Below are 24,914 nucleotides of genomic sequence, written 5' to 3' on the forward strand. Positions count from 1 at the left end.
ATTGGCCATTTTGAAGGGGAACATCTGGTACACTTATCCTGACTAAAGTTGGTCCTCGCCTGCCAAAGACTCTGGTGGTGACGCTGGCTTGGGCTCCACAATGACTTCCTCCCTGTCGTTGGACTGGTCTTGGTCTCGTTGCACCGAAACGGGTGCCTTTGCTTGATGCTCTCGCTCGCGCTTGCTCCCTTTGCACCAAAGAGGAAAGGAGGACACTGCGCGGCTGGCGCCCGCCTGGCGCCTTTGGTCGTCATGGCTTGCGTCACGGGCACCTCGTGAGGTACCCCGCCTTGATCTCTCCGCCTCCTCGCGAGCCAGCCTGATGAGGCCGTGCCTGATGAAGCTCCGTGTCGTCCGCCCCGCGAGGCTTGGCCCCTCGCGAGGGTCTTGGGTCTGTGTTGATGAAGATGGGCCGTGCTGGGCCCCCCTTTGAGCCACGCCGCAGGCCGCAGGCAGGCAAGTCTGGGGACCCCCATTCCCAGAACACCGACAGTAGCCCCCAGGCCCAAGGCGCGCCCGGACTTGGCCGTGCAGGGAGGCGGAAGGGCAAGAGCGAAGCGCCGCGGGCCCTAACAGCCTGCGGCCTTGGGTGCCGCGTGGCGGTTGATTCGATATGGGCAGCACTGTTCCCCCACGCCCCCTTATTTTGCGCCATGCTAGGCGGACTCGTAGTCGTACACAGCCGCCCCCCTTTCTGTTGCTCGAGCGCCCTCCGTCCTTCCTCTGCTCAAACTCCAGCTTCTGTTTTCAACCCAATCTCGAACCTCCCCCCTTCCCATTGCCATGGCTCCGACGAACAAGGGAAGAGGGAAGAAACCCGTGCCTCCGCCTTGCCCGCCGCCGTTGGCGGCCCCCGCCGAGGGCTTGGGCAAGGTCAGCTCGGCTCTGGCCACTATCTTCAACGAATGCGGGAGGACGACGGCCTGGCCCACGTCCCACTTCTCCATCGACAGGATAGTCGCCGAGGTCCCGTATTTTGCCGACGCCTTGTTGGCGGGTCTGGTTCCTCCCTTTTCTGATTTCTTCAATGCCATGCTTTCCCACTATCAGATCCACATGATGCATCTGGGTCCTGAATCCATCACCCTCCTTTCGGTCTTCGCCTTTGTTTGCGAGGCTATGATGGGCATCCTTCCTTCGGTTGCCTTGCTGCGCCACTTCTTCTCTTTGCGCCTTGTCGACCCTACCCAATGTTGGGCGTGCGTGAGCTTCGTTGCCGTGTCTGAGACAGTGGCCTCTGGGATTGACTTCAGGCTCCCTCTGCCCACGGCTGGGTTCCACGAGCGGTGGCTGTATGTGGATGCAGGGGTGCCCAGCCCCTGCTATCAGAGCCAACTTTGCCTGCTGTCCCCTATTCGGGCTAGGGCCAGGAGACGCTTGAGAGCCCCTGGCTCATCTTCGTCTGGCACCGCTTGAAGTTCTTGAGGTCGCTTGGCGTGACAGCGCCCAAGGTGGTGAAGGAGTTCCTGCTACGCCGCGTTGCTCCTCTCCAATGCCACTCCCGCCGGATGTGGGCCTTCAGCGGGCGCGATGATCGTATGAGGCTCCAGGAAGAGGACCTGACGCCTGAAGTGCTGAGGATAGCGCTCTTGACCCTGACTGGGGACCCCAACCCTGGCAGCATCTAGTAGGGAGGGGCCCTGCTGTACCTCTGCCAGAGCAGGGGCGATTTTGTGAATCAGATGCCTATCTTCGATGAGTGGGGGCCGCGCCCCGCCGGCCTCCAGGGGCCTCGCGATAACCCAGTGATGGTGACTGCCCTTCCAATCGGCCAAGGCGACTCTTCCTCAAGTGGCGGAGCAGGGAGGCATAAGGCGCCAGAGGCCGAGGGGGCTCCCGGCGGGGTGACATCGCCGGGCGATGCTCATGAGGGAGCAACTCTTGGGGCCCGTGCCGCTGAGGCTGAGGGTGGCAAGCATCTGCCCTCGGCGCCTGCGACTGAGGCCCCTGAGGCTCCAGCCGCTTCTCTTGGCGAGGCGATTGGTGGCGCGCATCAGGCAGGCGCACCTGACGCGGATCGCCTTGACGCTCCGTCTTCATCGCAGGTTGATCCCTGCGCTCAACTCTTGGGCCGCTTCCGCATGGACTTTGAGGCCCTCCGGAAGAGAAGGGAGGCCCTGGGCGACGATTACCCTTGTCGCCTGCTGAAGCGTAGGAAGTACTTCGCCACTGATGAGTATGTCGGATTTCGGGTTCCGGCAGACCCTTGAGGTTCGAACACTGGGGTGCGCACAGAGATTTCGCCTCCTACCTACCTGCACCCCTCCGTCTTGCTAGGATCTAAACTATGGAAAGAACAACACAAGAGACGCAGGGTTTATACTGGTTCGGGCCACCGTTGTGGTGTAATACCCTACTCCAGTGTGTGGTATGGTGGACTGCCTCTTGGGCTGATGATGATGAACAATACAAGGAAGAACAGCCTCGCGAGGGTCTATTCTTGGCTGGGGTGATGAACTGCTGGGAGGAGCTCAGTCACCTTTCTCTCTCTCTCTCTCTCTCTCTCTCTCTCTTTGATCTTCTCTGTCCTTCCAACCCCCTGGCCAGCCCTCTTTGCTCTATGGGTGGCTGGTCCTATTTATAAAAGGCCCTGGTCCTCTTCCCAAATATCGAGCGGGAAGGGAGCCAACAATGGCGGGCTAATTTGAAGGGGGACAGCTAGTATCAGCTATCCTGACAAAAGTAGTCTTCGCCTGCGCAAAGCTCTGGTGATGACGCCGTCTTGGGCTCCACGGTGACCTCCGTCTTGTAGTCCTCCTGGTCTTGGTCTCGTTGCACCGAAATGGCAACCTTTTCCTGATGCCTCGGTACTCCGCGGCTGCGCTTGCCCCCTTTGCACCAAAGAGGAAGGGAGGACACTGCGCGGGCTGGCACCCGCCTGGCGCCCCCGGTCGTCATGGCTTGCGTCACGGGCACCTCGTGAGGTACCCCGCCTTGATCTCTCCGCCTCCTCGTGAGCTAGCCTGACGAGGCCGCGCCTGAGGAAGCTCTGCGTCGTTCGCCCCGCGAGGCTTGGCCCCTCGCGAGGGTCTTGGGTTTGTGTTGGTGAAGATGGGCCGCGCTGGGCCCCCCCTTTGAGCCACGCCGCAGGCCGCAGGCAGGCAAGTCTGGGGACCCCCGTTCCCAGAATGCCGACAGTAGCCCCCGGGCCCAAGGCACGCCCGGACTTGGCTGTGCAGTGGGGCGGAAGGGCAAGAGCGAAGCGCCGCAGGCCCTAACAGCCTGCGGCCTTGGGCTCCGCGTGGCGGTTGATTGGACGTGGGCGTCTCCACTTCCCCATGGCGCCTCGGCAACTGCACGGATTGGACAAGTCCCTGCATGCAAAGCGGGTCATAATTACCTGCGATCGTGGGGGCCGTTGGTTGGCCATCGCCAGTTATAAGTATGGACTAACGCGCGTCCTTCCAGTTCATCCCTCCTTGCTTCTCCTTTTCTTCATGGCCCCGTCAAGGAGGTTCTCGGCCGCAGAGAAGGGGAAGGCTCGCCAGGTTGAGCCCGCCTCTACCCCACCCAAGCGCGGCCGAGGGCGCCCTCGCAAACACCCTGTGGCCACCATGTGGCTCCCCGCGGCCGTGGAGGCGATCTTCAGCACAGCGACGGGCGGATTGCTGCGGCCGGGGGGCGCGCTCCGGCTGCACGTCCCCCTAGGCCGCGCTTTCGCGCTGCTGAAGTGCTGCCGGAGTTTGTCGTGTGGTCGGCGGGGCCGACCAGCACCCGGCTTCCACTTCCTCGCTTCCTTCTTGGCGAGTTCCCGGCCGGCGCCCCGGGCGGCCTCTGGCTGCAGGCCGACGGCTGCTGCAGCCAGGCCTCATGGGTCTCACTGGAGGTCTCCGCGGCCGGGAGTCTGTTCCTGGCCAGCGGTTGGCAGACGTTTGCCCGTGCGCGTGGCCTAAGCCGTCGGTGCCCCCTACACTTCAAGTTCGACGACGATGCCACCCTCTACGTGACGGTGTTTGGGGAAGATGGTCGCCGCGCAGGATGTTTCCCTGAGGGTGACGACCGCGACTGGGAACCCAGCTCCGGCGATGATGGAGAGGGCAGCGCTCGCGCGGCCGGCGGCGCTCAGGGTTCCTCAAGCTTCTCCGGTTCTTCTTCAGGCGGCGACTCTTCTAGCGGTGGCTGCGGTCAGCCTCCACGCCGTCGTATCTGCTTGGGCGTGGCAACGTGTCCGCCCGCCGTCGCGCCCTGGTAAAGCGCGAGAGGGAGTCTGCCTGAGCTCCGGAGGTAGCTCGGGCCTTCCCTGCGGGCCGGTGTGAGGCGAGCTGCACCAGATCTGTTCTTTCTTTTCCTTTTTCCTGCGTAACAAAGACAATAGTGTGGAGCCCTGCGGGGGCGTGTTTGGGTTATTGCTGTTAATCATCGTTCTGCTTCCGTTACCATACCTTCCGGCTACGTGCCCGAGCATGGATAGTTCCCGGCCCCGGCCGCGGGGGGGGGGGCGACCGACCCAGGCCCTTTGTTTGTGTCGCGGTGCCCATGGGGCACGGACTGGAGGGGTGCTCCTGTAAGGGGCCCAGGTCGCGAACTCTTTGAATGACTCGGGTAGGAACACTCGCGAGGGCGCTCAGCTACCCCCCTCGCGAGGCCTTGCACAAGAGAAATCGAGGCAGGAGAGCGAAAAGTCAAAGAACCACAAGCCAAAGACGGCAACAACTTCAATAAAACTTCGAATGAGAAGGAACAAGCCAACTGCGGAAAGCAAATGAAAAGCCGCGTCCGGCACCTAATCTAGTCTTCGACGTCTTCTCACCAGCGCGGAGCTAAGTGTTGCCACTGGGCGTGGGAGGGAGCCCCAGGGCCTGAGGCCGGCACTCCTGAGACTCCGGGGCGTGTACAGCCCCAACTCATTATTACGTGAGAGTGTCACGGGCGGCGAGCTTCACAGGCGTTGGCCTTCTTCACAGGCTCTAGGCCTTTTCCAAAACGCGATAGCTTCACAGGCATTCGCCTTCTTCACAGGCTCTGGGCCTTTTCCAAAACGCAATAGCTTCACAGGCATTCGCCTTCTTCACAGGCTCTGGGCCTTTTCCCAAACGCGATAGCTTCACAGGCATTCGCCTTCTTCACAGGCTCTGGGCCTTTTCCAAAACACGATAGCTTCAGAGGCATTCACCTTCTTCACAGGCTCCGAGCCTTTTCCAAAACGCGATAGCTTCACAGGCATTCGCCTTCTTCACAGGCTCTGGGCCTTTTCCAAAACGCGATAGCTTCACAGGCATTCGCCTTCTTCACAGGCTCTGGGCCTTTTCCCAAATGCGATAGCTTCACAGGCATTCGCCTTCTTCACAGGCTCTGGGCCTTTTTAGGGGTAGAACCTCCGGAGGTGCTGGATGTTCCATGCATTCTGGACTCGCACCCCCTCCTGAGTCTCCAAGCGCGCGGAGCCAGGCCTGGAAACATGAACAACTTTGAACGGGCCCTCCCACATGGGAGAGAGCTTGTGCAGCCCCTCCTTGGAGAGAACCGGCCTGAGCACGAGGTCCCTACCTCGAGGGTTCTGGGGCGGATGTTGCGGCAGTGATATCGCCGCAGTGCTTGTTGGTACCTCGCCGCTCGTAGCGCGGCTACTCAGCAACGTTCCTTCCCCAGCACGAGGTCCATCCCCCGCATGGCGTCCTGCTGCGCCTCGTCAAACGCCAGGACCCGCGCGGAGTGACGTCTGACCCCGTGAGGGAGGACCGCTTTGGCTCCGTAGGCCAAGAAGAACGGGGTCTCTCCAGTCGGCTTGGTCGCGGTTGTGCGAATGGACCACAACACGGACTGAAGCTCGTCGTACCAACCTCTGCCGCAGGCCTCCAGCTTCTTCTTGAACATCCTGGTCTTGAGGCCCCTCAGGACCTCCCCGTTGGCTCGCTTGGCCTGGCCGTTGCTTCAGGGGTGCGCCACCGAAGCGTAGCATATCTGCGTTCCAAGGTTAGCACAGTATGTTTTGAAGATGTTACTGGTGAACTGCGAACCGTTGTCCGTGATGATGCGATTCGGCACCCCGAACCGGCTCACGGTGCCCTTGAGGAACTTGACCGCGGAACCCGCGGGAATGGTGCAGACAGCCTCTACTTCAGCCCACTTGGTGAACTTGTCCACGGCGACATAGAGGTAGCGGTAGCCCCCGGGCGCCCGAGGAAATGGCCACGAAAGGGGTATAGTCTGCAAGCCTCCTGCTGGCTGATGGATCTGCTTGGCGTGGAACTGGCAGGCCTCACAAGCTTTCACTAGTTCGACGGCGTCATTAAGCGCGGTGGGCCAATAAAACCCACTGCGGAACGCCTTGCCGACGAGGGTCCGTGATGATGAATGATGTCCACAGTCTCCGCCGTGTATATCTTCCAGTAGTTCCTTCCCTTGCTCCCTGGAGATGCAGTGCAGGGATACATCATTTGGCCGCTTCCGGTAGAGCTCTCCATCCTTGATGCAGTATGCCGTGGCCTGGCGTGCCACTCGCTCCGCTTCCTCCTCCTTCTCCGGCGGGGTCCCTTGCGTTAGGTAACTCCGGAGCTCCGCGATCCAACATCCCTCCTGAGGTTCCATCATCAGGAGCAGGCGTGCTCCTGAGGCCGGGCCACAGGCCGGAGCCCCTGAGGCAGGTGGCTGGGGGAGCTCCTCTCGGGGCTGAGCCGTGTTCGATAATGACGGCAGGGCTGATGGCTTGAAGAGTCACTCCTCGAAAACGCCAGGCTCCTGAGGTAACCGCCTGGACGCCCGTTTGGTGATGTCATCGGCCTCCTGATTGGTGCCACGGGGCACATGCTACAACTCCAACCCCCAGAACTGCTTCTCCATCTTGCGGACCTGCGCTAGGTAGGCTTCCATGTGCTCATCCTTCGGCTCGTACACCTTGTTGGAGAAATTGACAAGGAGCTGCGAATCGCCCTTGATGGTGAGGCGTTTCACCCCCAGGGCAGCCGCGGCCTTCAAGCCCGTTATTAAATCTTCATACTTCGCTATGTTGTTGGAGACCTTTTCACGTTGCTGGAAATAGAGCTGCACGGCGTAATAGAGCTTGTCCTGAGCGGGCGATACAAGCACCGCCCCAGCCCCTGCGCCATGACTGGAGAACGCCCCATCGAAGTACATGACCCAGCCTTCTGGCGCCTCGCTTCCCGGGGACAGGGATCGATCCTCGTCGGCCTTGAGGCCTGGCGCCTCCGTCCATTCTGCCACAAAATCCGCCAACGCTGCTCCCTTGATGACTCTGGTCGTGCTGAATTCGAGCTGAAACGCTTGCAGTTCTATGTTCCACTCAGCGACCCTTCTAGCTGAATTAGGGCTCCTGAGCACTCTCTCCAGGGGGTATGACGAGACGACCTTGATGGGGTGACCCTGAAAATAGTGCCGCAGCTTGCGCAAGGCCATCAGTAGCGTGAGGAGGAGTTTCTGAGGCATGGGGTACCGTGCCCTTGCATCCCGCAACAATGTGCTGACGAAGTACACTGGGTGCTCGACGAGGTGGAGTGCGTCAGTGCTGGTGGCTCCCTTCGGAGACCGTGGCGCCTCTTGAGGCAATGAGGCCTCCTGAGACTGGCCATCTGGAAGAGGGCCTCTTCCACCTCTAGTGCGCCCCTCTGCGGCGGCTGATCTTCCTCAGCCGCGGTGGCGGTTTCTGTAGGCCTTCCTTGTCCCTGTTCTGCCTTGTCCCGGGCTGCTGCCGCGGTTTTGATTCGGCGCTCCTCTCTGACTGCCACCAAGGCTACGCTGGCGGAGTAGGGAGTGGCGGCGAGGTAAAGCACCAGGGGCTCTTGAGGGTGCGGAGCCACCATGACCGGTGGGCTGGTCAGGTATCTCTTGAGATCCTGGAACGCCTTGTCGGCCTCTTCAATCCACTCGAAGGGCCCCTTTTTCTTCATTAGCTGGAAGAAGGGTAGTGCTCGTTCCCCCAACTTGGAGATGAAGCGCCCTAGCGCGGTCACGTGCCCCGTGAGCTTCTGCGTTTCTCTGAGGGTCTTTGGCGGGCTCATGTCTTCCACCGCCTTGACCTTCTCCAGGTTAGCCTCGATGCCTCGGTGGGACACGAGGAAACCCAAGAGCTTGCCCGAGGGGACTCTGAACACACACTTCTCTGGGTTGAGCCGTAGGTTCACTGCGTTGAGGCTCGCGAAGGTTTCCTCCAAGTCTTGTATCAAGGTCCTGGCCTCCCGAGACTTTACCACAATGTCATCAACGTAAGCTTCAACATTCTTCCCAAGCTGCGGGCCCAAGGTGATGTGCATCAGCCGCTGGAAGGTCGCCCCTGCGTTACGCAGCCCGAACGGCATGCATGTGTAGCAGTAAACCCCACATGGGGTTAGGAAGGTTGTCTTCTCGACGTCTTCTATCGCCATCTTGATCTGGTGATACCCAGAGAAGGCATCCAGGAAGCATAACAGGTCGCATTCCGCAGTGGAATCAACGATCTGGTCGATGCGGGAGAGCGGGAACGGATCTTGCGGGCATGCTTTGTTGAGGTTGGTGAAGTCGACGCACATGCGCTCCTTCCCTCCCTTCTTTGGCACAACGACAGGGTTGGCCAACCAATCCGGCTATCGGACCTCGCGAATGACCCCAGCGGCTTCTAATTTGCGGGTCTCTTGGACGATGAAGGCCTGCTTTTCTGTGGACTGCCACCTGGCCTTCTGCTTCACAGGGCGCACGTTGGGGCACACGTTGAGGTGATGCTTGATTACACTCCTAGGGATCCCTGCCAACTGGTCAGGCTCCCAAGCGAATACCTTCTTGTTTGTGCGCAGGAACCCGACCAGGTCCTTCTCCTGCTCGGGTTTGAGGTGGGCGCCTATGGTGAAAGTGGCGTTGGTGGATCCGTCCTCATCGACGGGTATCTGCTTGGTTTCTGCCTTGTCTTGGGTGAACAACTGTTTCTTCATGGCGGCTGCAGCCCCCTTGGGCCTGGGGGTCTCCAAGTCGGCGGGCTGTGCCGACGCCACTGTCTTGAAGGCGAGCTTGAGCACCCGCAGCGCGTCCCCGGTGTCCCCGTGCACAGTGAGGACACCGCTACCCCCGGGCATCTTCATGAGGTTATACGCCGGGTGCGTCGCGGCCATGAACTGGGCCAGCGCTGGGTAGCCGAGGATGGCGTTGTAGGGGAGGCCGATGGGGGCGATTTCGAAGTCGACCAGCTCCGTGCGGAAGTTGTCGTAGGTGCCAAAGGTTACTGGGAGCCGAATCTGTCCCAAGGAGCTGGACGACTTGCCCCAAACGCCTTAGAAGGGCCGGCTGGGTTGCAGCCGTTCCAGGGGTATGCAGAGGAGGTTGAAGGCCTCGACCGAGAGCATGCTGAGGCCCGCGCCGCCATCAATGAGGGTTCTGGTGACGGCCACCTGGCAGATGGTGGGGGTGCACAGCATGGGGAGCGCACCTGAGAAGGCCGAGTTGGAGGGGTGGTCCTCTGAGCTGAAGGTCAGGCCGGTCTCGGGCGCCGCCCGGTCCAGGGGAGCCCCCTACCGCGTGGAAGCGGCGCTGACCCGGCGGATGAACGGCTTGATGTGGTGACTTGTAGGCGGCGCCTGCGAGCCGCCCTAGAGGGCCGCGACGACCGGGGGTGTTGGTGCAGCACGATGGGCGGGGAGAGGTTGCGGAGCTCCATGGGCGCGTGGAGCGCGCGGGACGAAGAACCAGCTGGGGTGAGCGAGGGAGTTGCTGTGCGACCGTCTTGCCGCACGGATGGATGTTGGGACGATGCTCGCTGCTCGTCCCCCGCCGGGCCGGTGGCGGCGTTGACGGCAGGTGACGGGGAACGGCGAGGACGCCCGCCGACAGGGGCCGTCTGGGCGACGCGGGAAGCGAGCGCGGCCCGGCGCTCGGCGCGGTCCCGACGAGCGTCAGACATGGGCGTGATGGTCGGAGGAGAACGGGGTGGTGGAAGACGAATCCCGGCGCACCCCTACCTGGCGCGCCAAATGTCGGATTTCGGGTTCCGGCAGATGTCGTGGTTCTAACTCTGACAGTGATGTAGGGGGGTAAGTATGGAGAGGCTAGATCTCAGCTATTGGGAAGTTGTAAACACACCAAGATGTACGAGTTCAGGCCCTTCGCGGAGGAAGTAACAGCCCTACGTCTCGGTGCCCGGAGGCGGTCGATTGGATTACTGGCGCGTGAATAACAGGGGTGTGAACCCTTCATACTGAGGAGGGGGGTGGCTTATATAGAGTTCGCCGGCCCCCTCCTGCCCTCAGTAATGCAGGGTTTAAGGTACATTTAAGGTCGGGCGTTACTGGTAACGCCCCTAATAAAGTGCTATAATGACCATAAAGACTACTTAACAGCTGACCGTTTGCCTGCGGAGTGACTACAGGTCTCCTGGCGGTCGAGTGGTTGGCTTCATGGTCGAGTGATAGCTTTCTGGTCGAGTGTCTTGAATCCGTCGAGTGGGATACCTTCAAGTCGATTGAAAGGCGACTTCTCCTAGGGATGTCCTAGGGTAGGGCTCCTTTGGACAGGTCCGTGCCCCTACCCTAGGTACATAGCTTCATCATTAGCCCCCGAATGGATCGAGGTTAGAGTGGGGAAAGAGTTGGAGATCTTTTCGACTGATTCTTCGGGCTACGTGAGCGCCTCGTTTTTGGGTCAATCGTCACGGATGACGTTGCCAACCTTTTTCAGTCGCCTTGATCCATTCCAGGCCTTTCGTCGAGTGAATTTCTTTGCTTGCGACGTACTGAGCGCCGGCGCGATCGGGGTCTTCTGTTTTGACAAGTAGTTCTGTGGCCCGCGGATGTCGCAGGATTCGGATTTTGGGAAGCGCGCGGGGCGGGAGCGGCCGCAGTAATCGGAAGCGATAAAGCGGAATCTCCTCGATTCCCGCGTCGCCTTTTTTGCCACGTACTGCGCGCGCGTCTGCTGCGGGATTTGACTGGATAGCCTGGGCCTACCAGTCAGCCACTCGGAAGCGGTCCCTTATAAATCGCCGGCTCGGGGCTTCCAGGCAGTGCGCTCTCTTCTCCTCCTTCCCTCTTCCTCTCTCCCTTCGCAAGTCCTTCCGCCACCTCCGTTCTCGCCCTAGCGCAGCAGGCTCGTGCGAGACCTCATCGGCAACGATGACGAAGGGCAAGACCTCCGCTCTGGAGCGCGCGAAGAAGGCGGCGGCGCAGGGGAAGGGAAGGAGATCGGCTCGGGGCGGATCCTCCTCTAGAACCGCTCTGCCCAAAGGTTGGATTCAGGGCGACTGGATGCCGTCGGTGCTCCGTCAAGAGGATCTCGACGACATGGTCGAGGGGGGAATCATCCCCCACCAAGCCGCGCGTCTTCTGGGGGGAGAGATCGAACCTCAACCCCATGACGGTGAGTGCGTGCTCCTAGCCACCCACATCGACCGAGGGTTTTCTCTGCCGCCCCATCCCTTTTTCCGGAGTTTTCTGAACTTCTTCGGGGCGCAGCTCCATCACTTCACTCCCAACTCCATCGTATACCTCGCCGCTTACATTTCTATGTGCGAGGCCTTCTTGGGTTGCCGCCCCCACTAGGGACTCTTCAAGCACATCTTTACCTGTCGCTCTCAATCGGTCAAGAAGGCCAAGTCGAGTGACGAGAGGACGCAGGTGATCCAGCTGTGCGGGGGTCTGGCGATCCAGGCGAGGGGGAAGAGTTGTTTTCCTTCCATCACTTTCCCGGAGTCGGTCCGCGGTTGGCAGGCAACCTGGTTCTACTGTCAAGACCAGGCGACCCCAGGGCAGTCGACTGGACTTCCTCCATTCTCTCTCGACCGAGCTGAAAAGCATGCTTCTCTGAAAGTGTCGCCGGAGGAAAGGGCCCAGGTCAAAGTGTCGGCGGGTCGAGTGGTTGAGCTCATCAGTGAGGGTGTGACTGGTATGGACCTGCTGGAGGTCTTCCTCCGGAGGCGTATCCAACCGCTCCAGGCCCGTGACCACCAGATGTGGCTGTACGCGGGCCTCGACGACACCACTCGGGTCCACCCGGAGGAGGTCACTGACGAGATGCTGGAGGGGTGGCTGTCGAGCATTACGGGGAACAAAGACAACCCCCGAGGAGCCAGGAGGGTGGTTCCACTCAACAATTCGTATGAGGTGGACCAGGTGTGTCTTTATGCTCCCGACTGAAATCTTGTTTTCTGCATTGGTCTTCTTTGAGTTGGTCGATTGACTTTCGTCTTGTCTGTTGTTTTCCAGGTGACCACCGAGATGTACTTGACGCCCAACGGGGCTCAGGGGCCGACTGAGGAAGGGGAGGCGAGCGGAGGCGAGAGCGGGGATGACCAAGGCGAGTGGGAGTCTGACGGTGAAGGGGAGGGAGACGACAATGTCTACTCCAGCGAAGAGGAGGAGGAGGAGGTCGAACCCCCTCGCCCAGAGGGGCGGTCCAAGCACGCACATGACCCAGCGCGGGAACGTGGCAAGGCGACTGCTTCTGTTGGGCAGTCGTCAAAACGCCCTCGGACCTCTTCTCCTACGCCGACTGGGAAGGTCCCCAAGCTCCCACGCACGACATTGTCCAAGCCGCCCAAGGCTCTTCCCAAGATGAAGATAGCTGTCCCTACCATTTCTGGGTAATAATAAAACTTGTTTTCCTTCGTCGACCATGGACAGATCCTTGGTCGATTCATTGAGCCAACCGACTGACTTTCGAGTTTTGCAGTGCTGCTACTTCTGAGGTCTCCGCCAAGGACGATGACCAAGAGCTGGACGATGCTGTTACCTCCAACCCTGGTACGATTACTGACGTTCTGTCTTGAGTCGACTGATCATTTATTGCAACTCTGGTCGATTGAATGTTTCCTTTGTAGACCCTCCTCATGTTGTCGACCTCCCGGATGACGATGACGATGGTCCGTTGAGGGTGAGGAGGCATAAGAAGGCGCCGGCTGACCAGGCCCCCCACTCCGCTCCGGCGTCCGAGGCCGTAGCTCGGGATGGTGGTGACACCGCTCGGGCTTCTGTGACCTTCGCCGTTCCTCTGGCGAGTGCGCGGCCCTCATCGTCGACTGTGGATCCGTCTTCGCTTTTTGCCGCATACTCCATCCCTGAGGACCAAGCGGCTGCTGCCAAGGAGGCTATATGCCAGGCGGGGATCATGATGGAGCAAGTGAAGATGGCTCGGGAGGCCAGCCAAGCAGCCTATGACGCGAGTTCGGCTCTTCAGAGCAACGTCCAGGTCAGTCGACTTCAACACTTGTTCTATTATGATATGCTGTTTGAAGAGTCTCTTTTCCGAAGATCTTTTTGTATCTGTATCTGTACACCCACTGGGTGTGTCTGCCTATCCTTGGACGAATGGGAGCACGCTAAGTGCACCCACTGGGTGTAGTCCCCGAGACTACGGTGGATTGCTGGCAGTCGATTGTAGTCTTTACATTGTGTTGCTGTAGTTGTATTTCTTCACTCGGTTTGGTCGGGCCAGGTCGAGTGGAACTTTTTTTTTGGTCAAACCAGTGGGGGCACGCTGAGTGCACCCACTGGGTGTAGTCCCCGAGACTACTGTCGAATGTTTTTGATTCGGCTGTGGTCTTAGAAACGTCGTCATTGTCCCTTAGTTACTCGGAAGCAACTTATCTTGGACGTCTGTCGACTGATTTTGCTTTTACAGAAATCCTGCAAACTCGTAGCCCGCTATACTGATTTGGAGAAGCAGAAGATTCAACTGAACCTTGATCTGGAGCTGGCCAGAACAGAGCTGCAGAAGTTCAGAGACGGCGCCGCAGGTAAGACGGCTTTGTCGATTGGTTAGTCTTTGGGCTTGAGTACCCTTTTGTTATTTCCGATTCAATCATCATTTCTTCGCAGAAAAACTGAACGAAGCTCTGGCGAAGAAGGATCAGGACTTGGCTGTTGCCCGTAAGGAGGCTGATGACAAGACTGCTCTGGCCGCATAGAAGCTGGCTTCGGTCGACCACTTAGAAGAAGAGAATACCAAGCTGAAGACCGCTCTGAATGAAGCCAACAGGGAGTGTTCACGTTGGAAGAAGGAGAACCTCACCCTGAACGAGAAGCTGGAAGGCATCGCTCGCAGGAGGGACGACCTCGTAGGAGGGATGACCTGGAGAGCTACTTGGGGAGCCTCGCCAAGAAGTTGTACCTTAAGCTTGAAGGTGCACATTCAGTTCCGACTGGTTTTTGTGTCGACTCAGTCTATGAAAATTGACTTATCCTTGGATCGTGTATGCAGAACTTTGCCGGAATTTTGAAGAGGAGACCAGTCGAGTGGAGCCAAGCTTGGACCCTGTTAACTCTCTTGTGAAGGACGAGCCTGCAATGAACGTGCTCCGTCTGGAGTCTCGTACTGCCAGCGTCGTTGACTATCTGGCTCGGCTGAAAGTGGCGATGTCGCAGATTAACACATCACTCTGGCCTGGGGCGACGCTTCAGAACAACCTCGAGTCTCTGATGGCTCGACTTAACGAAGTCCCAGGTCGAGTGGCGGAATGGAAGAAATCTTCTGATAGATGTGGTGCTGACGTCGCTCTGTCTCTGGTCCGCGTCCATTGCAAGGAGGCACGAGAAGAAAAGCTGGCGGCCATCCAAGTTGCCAATACTAGGAAGCACAGCTTTCAAGACTTCATGGAGACTTTCATCGCTGCTGCCACCCGTATTGCCGACGGGATTGACTTGGATGAGTTCGTCACCCCTTCCAGTCCTCCTCCTGAGGAGTAAAAAACTTTGAATTTACCTCGGAATGCCGAGTGGATTTGTAACCGTTTAAACTCTGCCGAGCCGAGGGCTCGAGTACTTTAAGGTCTGGGACCTTTTAGGCTTTTTCTGAACTAGATTTCTCGTTGGATATCTTCATAGTTTGATTCGTCGAGTGGAACTGGATCTTCACTCAGAATAATCTTGTATTTGCGACGCAGCTCCGAGGGAGAAGGTAGTGGTCGATTCGCGAATTGGGCTGTGTCTTGTACTTAGGCGAGCGTCGTGCTGTAGCTAAGCCCCCGAGTGGGAGGTTTGCTCTCCACTCGGTAGGATTTTTAAACACTTAGGCGAGCACTGACTGCAGCTAAGTCTCTTAGTGGGAGAACTTAGGCGAGTCCTGGACTGCAGCTAAGCCCCCGAGTGGGAGGTTTGCTCCCCACTCGGTAGGATTTTTAAACACTTAGGCGAGCACTGACTGCAGCTAAGTCTCTTAGTGGGAGAACTTAGGCGAGTCCTGGGCTGTAGCTAAGCCCCCGAGTGGGAGGTTTGCTCTCCACTCAGTGGGATTTTTTGAACACTTAGGCGAGCGCTGGGCTGCAACTAAGTCCCCTAGTGGGAAGTTTTCTCTCCACTCGGTGGGATTTTTAAACACTTAGGCGAGCACTGACTGCAGCTAAGTCTCTTAGTGGGAGAACTTAGGCGAGTCCTGGGCTGCAGCTAAGCCCCCGAGTGGGAGGTTTGCTCTCCACTCGGTGGGATTTTTTGAACACTTAGGTGAGCGCTAGGCTGCAGCTAAGTCCCCGAGTGGGAAGTTTGCTCTCCACTCGGTGGGATTTTTAAACACTTAGGCGAGCGCTGGGCTGCAGCTAAGTCCCCGAGTGGGAAGTTTGCTCTCCACTCGGTGGGATTTTTAAACACTTAGGCGAGCGTTGGGCTGCAGTTAAGTCCCCGAGTGGGAAGTTTGCTCTCCACTCGGTGGGATTTTTTAAACACTTAGGCGAGCACTGACTGCAGCTAAGTCTCTTAGTGGAAGAACTTAGGCGAGTCCTGGACTGCAGCTAAGCCCCCGAGTGGGAGTTTGCTCTCCACTCGGTAGGATTTTTTTTGCAAACTTAGGCGAAACGGATTCGCGGCTAAGTCACCCACTGGGGGATTTCATATGTAAAAAGTGACAACAATTACTGGAACACTCTTGCCTTTGATAAAAAAGAACTGCAGAAATTTTTCTTATTACATCTCTGCCAAGGGAGAACTCAAGTGTAAAAGGGGCGGAGTAGTTCCGCATTCCAAGCTCGTGGCTCGTTGATCTGATGATCAACATTGTAGAGGTGACATGCTCCATTGTGAAGGACTCTGGTAATGACGAAGGGGCCTTCCCAAGTAGGAGCAAGCTTGTGTGGTTTCTGTTGATCCACTCGGAGGACCAAATCTCCTTCTTGGAAGGCTCGACTCTTCACATTCCGGGCGTGGAATCGACGCAAGCCTTGCTGATAGATGGTCGATCTGATCATGGCCATCTCCCTCTCTTCTTATAGGAGGTCGACTGCGTCTTGCCGGGCCTGTTCTGCTTCATCTTCGGTGTAAAGCTCGACTCGGGGCGCGTTGTGAAGAAGATCACTTGGCAGAACCACTTCGGCTCCATAAACCAGAAAGAATGGAGTTCTTCCAGTCGACCGGTTAGGGGTGGTCCTCAATCCCCACAGAACTGACGGAAGCTCGTCGACCCAAGCACCTGTCGCGTGCTTGAGATCACGCATCAGACGAGGCTTCAGTCCTTTGAGAATCAGACCATTTGCTCTTTCAGCTTGTCCATTCGACTGAGGATGCGCGACCGACGCGTAGTCGACTCGTGTGCCTTGAGAGGCGCAAAAAGCTCTGAACTTGTCTGAATCGAAGTTCGGCCCATTGTCAGTGTTGATGCTATGCGGGACCCCATACCTGAATATCAACTCTCTAATGAAACCGATAGCAGTGCTAGCATCAAGTTTTTTGATAGGCTTTGCTTCAATCCATTTGGTGAACTTGTCGACTGCCACAAGCACATGCGTGAATCCGCTCCTGCCTGTTCTCAGTGGACCAACCATGTCCAGTCCCCAGACAGCAAAGGGCCAGACGAGTGGAATGGTCTTCAGGGCTGATGCAGGCTTGTGTGACATGTTGGAGTAGAACTGGCAGCCTCCACACTTGTCGACTATCTCTTTCGCCATCTCATTTGCTCTAGGCCAGTAAAATCCCGCTCGGTATGCTTTAGCCACAATGGTCCGAGAGGACGCATGGTGGCCACAGGTCCCCGAGTGGATATCATCAAGGATTATCCGACCTTCTTCTGGTGTTATGCACTTCTGACCGATTCCAGTCGCGCTTTCTCTATACAACTACCCCTTTATGACTGTGAAGGCCTTCCTCGTCCTCTGGGAGCTCTTTCCTTAGGATATACGCGATGTACGGTATCATCCAGTCGAGAGTGATTGCCAAGACTTCCATGATTAGGTCGACCACAGCAGGAACTTCAACTTCAGTCGGATCTGTGGCACTTTTCGGTTGTGGGGCTTCTTCTGTGAAAGGATCCTCCTGGACTGACGGCGAGCGAATGTGCTCCAAAAACACATTGCTGGGAATGGCTTCTCTCTTGGAGCCTATCTTTGCCAGATCATCAGCTGCTTGATTTTTCAGTCGGGGGATGTGATGAAGCTCTAACCCCTCGAATTTCTTTTCTAGCTTTCTCACTGCGTTGCAATAGCCAGTCATAGCCGGACTTCTGACGTCCCACTCCTTCATCACCTGATTAACCACCAAATCTGAGTCACCATAGACCATGAGGCGACGGACGCCGAGTGAAAAGGCCATGCGCAACCCATACAGAAGTGCTTCATACTCTGCTTCATTATTGGAGGAATCGAAGAGAATCTGGAAAACGTATCTGAGCTTATCTCCTCGGGGGGAGACTAGAACTACCCCAGCACCGGAACCATTCAGCATCTTAGATCCATCAAAGAACATGGTCCAGTGCTCCGAGTGAACTTGAGTCGGGAGCTGCTGTTCAATCCACTCGGCGATGAAATCTGCGATTGCTTGGGACTTAATAGCCTTCTTTGCTTCAAACTTGATATCTAAGGGAAGGAGTTCAATTGCCCACTTGGCCACTCGACCAGTTGCATCTCTGTTATGCAGAATCTCTGACAGTGGGGCGTCGCTGACGACTGTAATGGAGTGGTCAGAGAAGTAATGTGCAACCTTCTTTGTGGTCATGTAAATCCCGTATACAAGCTTCTGGTAGTGAGGGTATCTTTGTTTTGAAGGGGTCAAAACTTCAGACAGATAATAGACTGGGCGCTGAACTCTGAAGGCCTTTCCTTCTTCTTCCTGCTCGACCGTGAGTACTGTACTGACAACTTGTCCCGTGGCCGCAATGTACAGCAGCAGAGGCTCTTTGCTGATTGGGGCAGCAAGCACCGGCTGGGTGGAGAGCAGAGCTTTGAGCTCTGCAAACGCTGCATCAGCTTCTGGAGTCCACTCGAACTTGTCAGAATTCTTCATCAGTCGGTAAAGAGGCAACGCTTTCTCACCGAGTCGAGAAATGAATCGACTTAGAGCGGCCAAGCAACCTGTAAGCTTCTGGACATCGTGTATACGCACAGGGCGCTTCATCCGGAGTATGGTGCCAACTTTCTCGGGGTTAGCGTCGATTCCTCGTTCGGAAACGAGAAAACCGAGTAACTTTCCACCTGGAACTCTGAATGTGCACTTTGATGGATTGAGCTTGGTATCATATCTCCTGAGGTTAGCAAAGGTTTCAGCAAGGTCAGTCAGTAGGTCGGAACCTTTCCATGACTTAACCACAATATCATCCATGTATGCTTCTACGTTCCGACTGATCTGAGTGAGCAAACACTTCTGAATCATCCTCATGAACGTGGCTCCAGCATTCTTGAGGCCGAAGGGCATGGTGACATAACAGAAGCACCCAAATGGGGTGATGAAAGCCGTTTTGATCTCGTCAGGTCCATACAGACGGATCTGATGGTACCCTTAATAAGCATCTAGAAAAGACAAACGCTCACATCCCGCGGTCGAATCCACTATCCGGTCGATGCGGGGGAGAGGGAAATGATCTTTTGGGCAGGCCCGATTGATATGTTTGAAATCAATGCACATGCGAAGTGACTTGTCCTTCTTGGGGACCATGACGACATTGGCGAGCCACTCGGAGTGGTAAATCTCTCGGATGAACTCTGCTGCTAAGAGCCGAGCCACCTCCCCGCCAATGGCCTTCCTCTTCAGGACGGCGGACCGTCGAAGATGTTCTTTCACAGGCTTGAACTTCGGGTCGACTCGCAGACGGTGCTCAGCCAGCCCCCTGGGAACTCCAGGCATGTCAGAAGGCTTCCATGCGAAGACGTCCCAGTTCTCACGGAGGAACTGGATGAGCGCTTCTCCCTATTTGGAGTCGAGCATCGTCGAGATGTGAGTCGGAGCAGCATCGGGGTCGGTCGGGTGAATGTGAGCTGTCTTTGTTTCACCGGACGACTGAAAAGCTGACTCTGAAGCAGGCTTCTTGGCCCGTAGCAATTCACTCGGATCGGCAGTCTTTTGGTACTCTTGCAGCTCGACCACTGCCATCTGAGCATCTGCAATCTTTGAGCCTTTCTGAAAGCACTCTTCTGCCTTCTTCCAATTGCCTGTAACAGTGATTACCCCTTTAGGGCTAGGCATCTTCAGTTTGAGGTACACGTAACATGGTCGAGCCATGAAGCGCGCGTAAGCTGGCCTGCCCAAAATGGCATGATAAGCACTTTGGAAGTCCACAACCTCGAATGTCAACTTTTCCTTGCGGTAATTCTTTGAATCACCGAAAACCACATCAAGAGCAATCTGGCCGAGTGATTCGGCTTTCTTGCCAGGAATGACTTCGTGGAAGCTCATGTTACTGGTACTCAGTCTGGACATCGGAATGCCCATTCCTTTCAAAGTTTCAGCATATGGTATGTTCAAGCCACTGCCGCCATCCATCAGGACTTTGGTCAGTCGAGTGCCTTCAACGATTCGGTCGACCACCAAAGCTTGCCTCCCAGGGGTGGCAATGTGCGTCGGGTGATCGGACTGGTCGAATGTGATGGCAGTCTGAGACCACTTCAGGTAACTGGGCGTTGCTGGGGCAACCATGTTCACCTCGCGGTTAATGACTTTCAGTCGACTTTTGCTCTCGACATCGGCAAAAATCATCAGGGTGGAATTGACTTGGGGGTATCCATCGTCACTGCCAACCTTGTCCTCAACTCTGTCCGACTCTTTTTCCTTGTCTTTGGGCTGTTTGCCCTGAAACTGCTGGATCAGGAGTCGACACTGTCGAGTGGTATGCTTTGGGTAAATGAAATTACCCTCTTCATCTTTCTTGGTGTGGATGTGGCATGGCAGATCCAAAACATCATTTCCATCTTGATCCTTGACTTTCTTGGGCTTCCAGGGGCCTTTGGGTTTTCCCTTGAAGTTTCCCTGGGCTACGGCCAGGGCCTCCCCAGGAGCGGCTGGCTCGGCCTTCCGCTTCTGTTTCCGACTGGAGTTTCCTCCGGTTTCTTGGGCGACTGCCTTGAGCTTGCCGCTTCGGAGTCGATCTTCGTCTTCACCATTGGCGTACTTGGTGGCAATCTCCATCATCCGATTTAGAGACATCTCTCCAGTTCGACCGAACTTCAAATTCAACTCTCTGTATTTAATGCCTTCCTTGAAGGCACAAACTGCTTGATGGTCTGGCACATTCTCGACCGTGTGATGCAGCGTGATCCACCTCTGGATGTAATCCCTCAGTGTTTTATTCGGCTTCTGTACGCATGACCTCAACTCTGTAAGGCCCGCGGGTCGCTTGCAGGTTCCTTCAAAGGTTGTGACAAACACTCGGGAGAGGTCCTCCCAGGTGTAGATGCTGCTGGGTGCCAACTGATTCAGCCACGCTCTGGCTGAGCCCTCTAACATGAGGGGCAAATGCTTCATGGCCACCTCATCGTTGCTGCCGCCAATCTGTACAGCCACTCGGTAATCTTCGAGCCAAGTGTCAGGCTTAGATTCACCGGTGAACTTGCTGACCCCAGTCGCCAGCCTGAAGTTGGGAGGAAACACTGCGGCCCTGATGGCTCGACTGAAACACTCTGGCCCTAAAACACATGCTCTGCTGCTGGCGGGCGCATCTCTGTTCTGGCCTTCCCGATGAGCCTTGTTCCTGTCAACCAAGCCTTGAACGAGGAAAGATCTCGCGTCAAAGCCTGGGTCCCTGGGGTCGATTGGAATCCTCTGCCCAACACTATGGGGGCGTCTGTCATCTTGCCGTCGAGGCGCATATGACCCACTCCTCGGGGGAGGGGTTGGCACTCGACGTCGATCATCACGATCGAACCGGCGATCATACTGCTCACTCCTCCTGTACTGATCGTGTCGGTCACCACGTCCCTCGCGCCTCGGGGGCGATCTCGGGCTGTGAGCCGACTCGACTGTATCGGTTGTGACGGGTCGACTGTGGATCCTGTTCCGCGACTGAGAGACGGCGGAATTCTGGTTTCCCGCCACCCAGAGCAACGCTCTGATCTGCAATAAGCCTCTGCCAGCCTCCGACTGGGAGGGCTGAATTGATTCTGCTATACGGGCCGCAGCGGCCAAATTCTGAATTGGGGTTCGGTATACCTGCGGCGGCGGGAAGAGCTGACGCCGACTGGACTCGGCAGCTTGCTGACGTCGACTGGACTCGGGAGCCCTCTGACGCGCTTGCTCGTTGAGTATTCGCTGGAGATTCTCCAGTCGAGTGCGCTCGGCCAGGTTAGCCAAGCGCGCGTCCTCCAAGGCCCGGGCCTCGGGGGTTTCTCCGACAATAGGAGTGTGGAGCGCGCCCATGTTCCAACGGCGAAGCTCCTCTCGCTGCGATGACGTGAGAGGTTCGGGGAGATACTCATCGTGGGGATGCGACGGGTCGCCCCCACCTGTGCCTCCATCAGCGCGAGGGAAACCGGGAGGACCGTGCGCCCCATCGACCGCCAGAACCTCAGCCGCTGGGTCGCTGCTGTCGCATTCGGACGCGGTCTCCGCGGAGCCAGTCGACAGGTCGAATAGGCCGTAGAGGGATTCGTCGGGCTCGATTGCCGCGACTTGCGGGGCGGCTGACGGGCGAGCCACGGCATGTCTCACCCACCTCTGAAGTCTCGACCGACCGGAGCGCTTGCGCTGGTGGGAGACAGAGCGGGGAGACGATATGGGGGCCGCCCGATATTGGGACGACGGTTGCCGCAGGAGGACGCCACGAACGCATGCGCGGAAATGCGTCGCACCGTGGACGGGGAGCACGTCGATGTCGAGTGGCGCCTCCTGAAGCCAGGCGGAGTCGTCGGCGATGAACGTGAGCACGCCGAGACGGATCTCACGGCCCTCCACCAAAACTCCGCACGAAACCATGATCAAGGGGATCGGAAAAATCGCAACTTCTCCAATCAGGCGCTAAGACTGCTGCCCCACGGTGGGCGCCAACTGTCGTGGTTCTAACTCTGACAGTGATGTAGGGGGGTAAGTATGGAGATGCTAGATCTCAGCTATTGGGAAGTTGTAAACACACCAAGATGTACGAGTTCAGGCCCTTCGCGGAGGAAGTAACAGCCCTACGTCTCGGTGCCCGGAGGCGGTCGATTGGATTACTGGCGCATGAATAACAGGGGTGCGAACCCTTCATACTGAGGAGGGGGGTGGCTTATATAGAGTTCGCCGGCCCCCTCCTGCCCTCAGTAATGCAGGGTTTAAGGTACATTTAAGGTCGGGCGTTACTGGTAACGCCCCTAATAAAGTGCTATAATGACCATAAAGACTACTTAACAGCTGACCGTTTGCCTGCGGAGTGACTACAGGTCTCCTGGTGGTCGAGTGGTTGGCTTCATGGTCGAGTGATAGCTTTCTGGTCGAGTGTCTTGAATCCGTCGAGTGGGATACCTTCAAGTCGATTGAAAGCCGACTTCTCCTAGGGATGTCCTAGGGTAGGGCTCCTTTGGACAGGTCCGTGCCCCTACCCTAGGTACATAGCTTCATCAGCAGACCCTTGAGGTTCGAACACTGGGGTGCGCGCGGAGATTTTGCCTCCTACCTACCTGCACCCCTCCGTCTTGCTAGGATCTAAACTATGGAAAGAACAGCACAAGAGACGCAGGGTTTATACTGGTTCGGGCCACCGTTGTGGTGTAATACCCTACTCCAGTGTGTGGTATGGTGGATTGCCTCTTGGGCTAATGATGATGAACAATACAAGGAAGAACAGCCTCACGAGGGTCTGTTCTTGGCTGGGGTGATGAACTGCTGGGAGGAGCTCAGTCACCTTTCTCTCTCTCTTTCTGATCTTCTCTGTCCTTCCAACCCCCTGGCCAGCCCTCTTTGCTCTGTGGGTGGCTGGTCCTATTTATAGAGGCCCTGGTCCTCTTCCCAAATATCGAGCGGGAAGGGAGCCAACAATGGCGGGCTAATTTGAAGGGGGACAGCTAGTATCAGCTATCCTGACAAAAGTAGTCTTCGCCTGCGCAAAGCTCTGGTGATGACGCCGTCTTGGGCTCCACGGTGACCTCCGTCTCGTAGTCCTCCTGGTCTTGGTCTCGTTGCACCGAAATGGCAACCTTTGCCTGATGCCTCGGTACTCCTAGGCTGCGCTTGCCCCCTTTGCACCAAAGAGGAAGGGAGGACACTGCGCGGGCTGGCACCCGCCTGGCGCCCCCGGTCGTCATGGCTTGCGTCATGGGCACCTCGTGAGGTACCCCGCCTTGATCTCTCCGCCTCCTCGTGAGCCAGCCTGACGAGGCCGCGCCTGAGGAAGCTCCACGTCGTCCACCCCAGGAGGCTTGGCCCCTCGTGAGGGTCTTGGGTTTGTGTTGGTGAAGATGGGCCACGCTGGGCCCCCCCTTTGAGCCACGCCGCAGGCCGCAGGCAGGCAAGTCTGGGGACCCCCGTTCCCAGAACACCGACAGAGTAAGCCTTCTCCTTTCTAGGCTCCCGATCCTTCTGTTGCTTTTACTGATCCTTGCTCCGCAGGCCCCTTCCAGCCGAGCTCGCGGAGACGGCTGAGGTGCCGTCCCCCTTGGCTTCGCCCCCCTCCACCGTCCTCAAGCGCTCCGAGCAGCAGAGCTCTTGTGGTGAGGGCGATCGGACAGGCGAACCGTCCTGAGGCGCATCGTGGCCCTGCGCACCTCGCGATCCTCCTTCGCGGGCCTTCTCGTGGCATAGCCAGCCTGCCATGGGCTTCTCGCCTGGTCGTGGACTGCGATGGGCTGAGGCGCTTCCTGCGCTCTTCGTCTAGGGACGGGCTGGCTCCAGGCCGGGCTTCTGGCGTAGCATGCCCGGCTGTCGCGAGGGTGCCAGCCCCTAGCCCCCTGCCCGGAGGGGGAGTGCTGATTCGTGGCCCCCAGCACTTGCTCGGGGTAGATGATGGCGTGGAAGACGTGCTCGAGCGCGCCCGGGAGCGTCGCACTCTTCGCGAAGGATTCCTTCGAAGGGCGGCTGACGCGGTGAGCCTGCTTGGTGGGGAGCTTGCTGAGGAAGACGCGCGCCTTGAGGCCGAGGGCCTGCGCCTGGCTGCAGAGAGGCGCGAGCTGGAGGGCGCCATCGCCCTTGCGCGCTGTCAGCGCGATCTTGACGACGCAGAGGCCAAGGCGTCGCTGGTGGCCTCTCGGGAGGCCCGATCTTGGGCCGCTGAGGAGGCCCGGGAAGCTGACCGGCGGCGAGAGGCGGCGGAGGAGCGGGCTCAGGAGCTCTTGGCCTGGTGCCACTCACTGGAGGAGCAAGTGGAGCTGCGCGAGGCAGCCCTCGCGTCGATGAAGGTGGCCTCTGGCGACTCAGCAGAGCTCCAGAAGCGCGAGGAGGCGCTGACGCTGGAAGCCGCTGAATGTACCCACGAGTACGAGCATCTGGAGACGAGGGAGCGCTTGGTGACACAGGCGGAGGATGATGTCGCTGCACGGGAAGCCTGTGTCCTGGAGGAGGTCGGACGTCGGGTGGCGATGGCGCACTTGAACCTCGAGCACGAGTTCGAGGAGAGGCTGGAGTTGATCCAGGCCGAGGCTGAAGGTAGGACTGCTGCCTTGAGGGCCAAGCTGGAGGAAGCGACGCGGCGGGCCGATGCTTTCCGGGCCGCCCTTGAGGTGGCGCAAGGGGAGTCAACCACCTCCCAGGCCGAGTTGCTCCTTCTTCACCAGCGGGTGGAGGAGGCTGAGGTCATTGCGCGCCAGAATGCGGACGAGATACGTCAGCGGCGGATCCTGGAGCATGAGCACGGCCCCATGCTCACCACGCTCCAGGAGAGAGCCAACACAGCCTTGGGCAACATCTGCGAGG

Source organism: Triticum urartu, chromosome 1A (genome assembly GCF_056163025.1).
Source record: "Triticum urartu cultivar PI428250 chromosome 1A, HENAU_Tu73, whole genome shotgun sequence".
Classification (NCBI taxonomy): domain Eukaryota; kingdom Viridiplantae; phylum Streptophyta; class Magnoliopsida; order Poales; family Poaceae; genus Triticum; species Triticum urartu.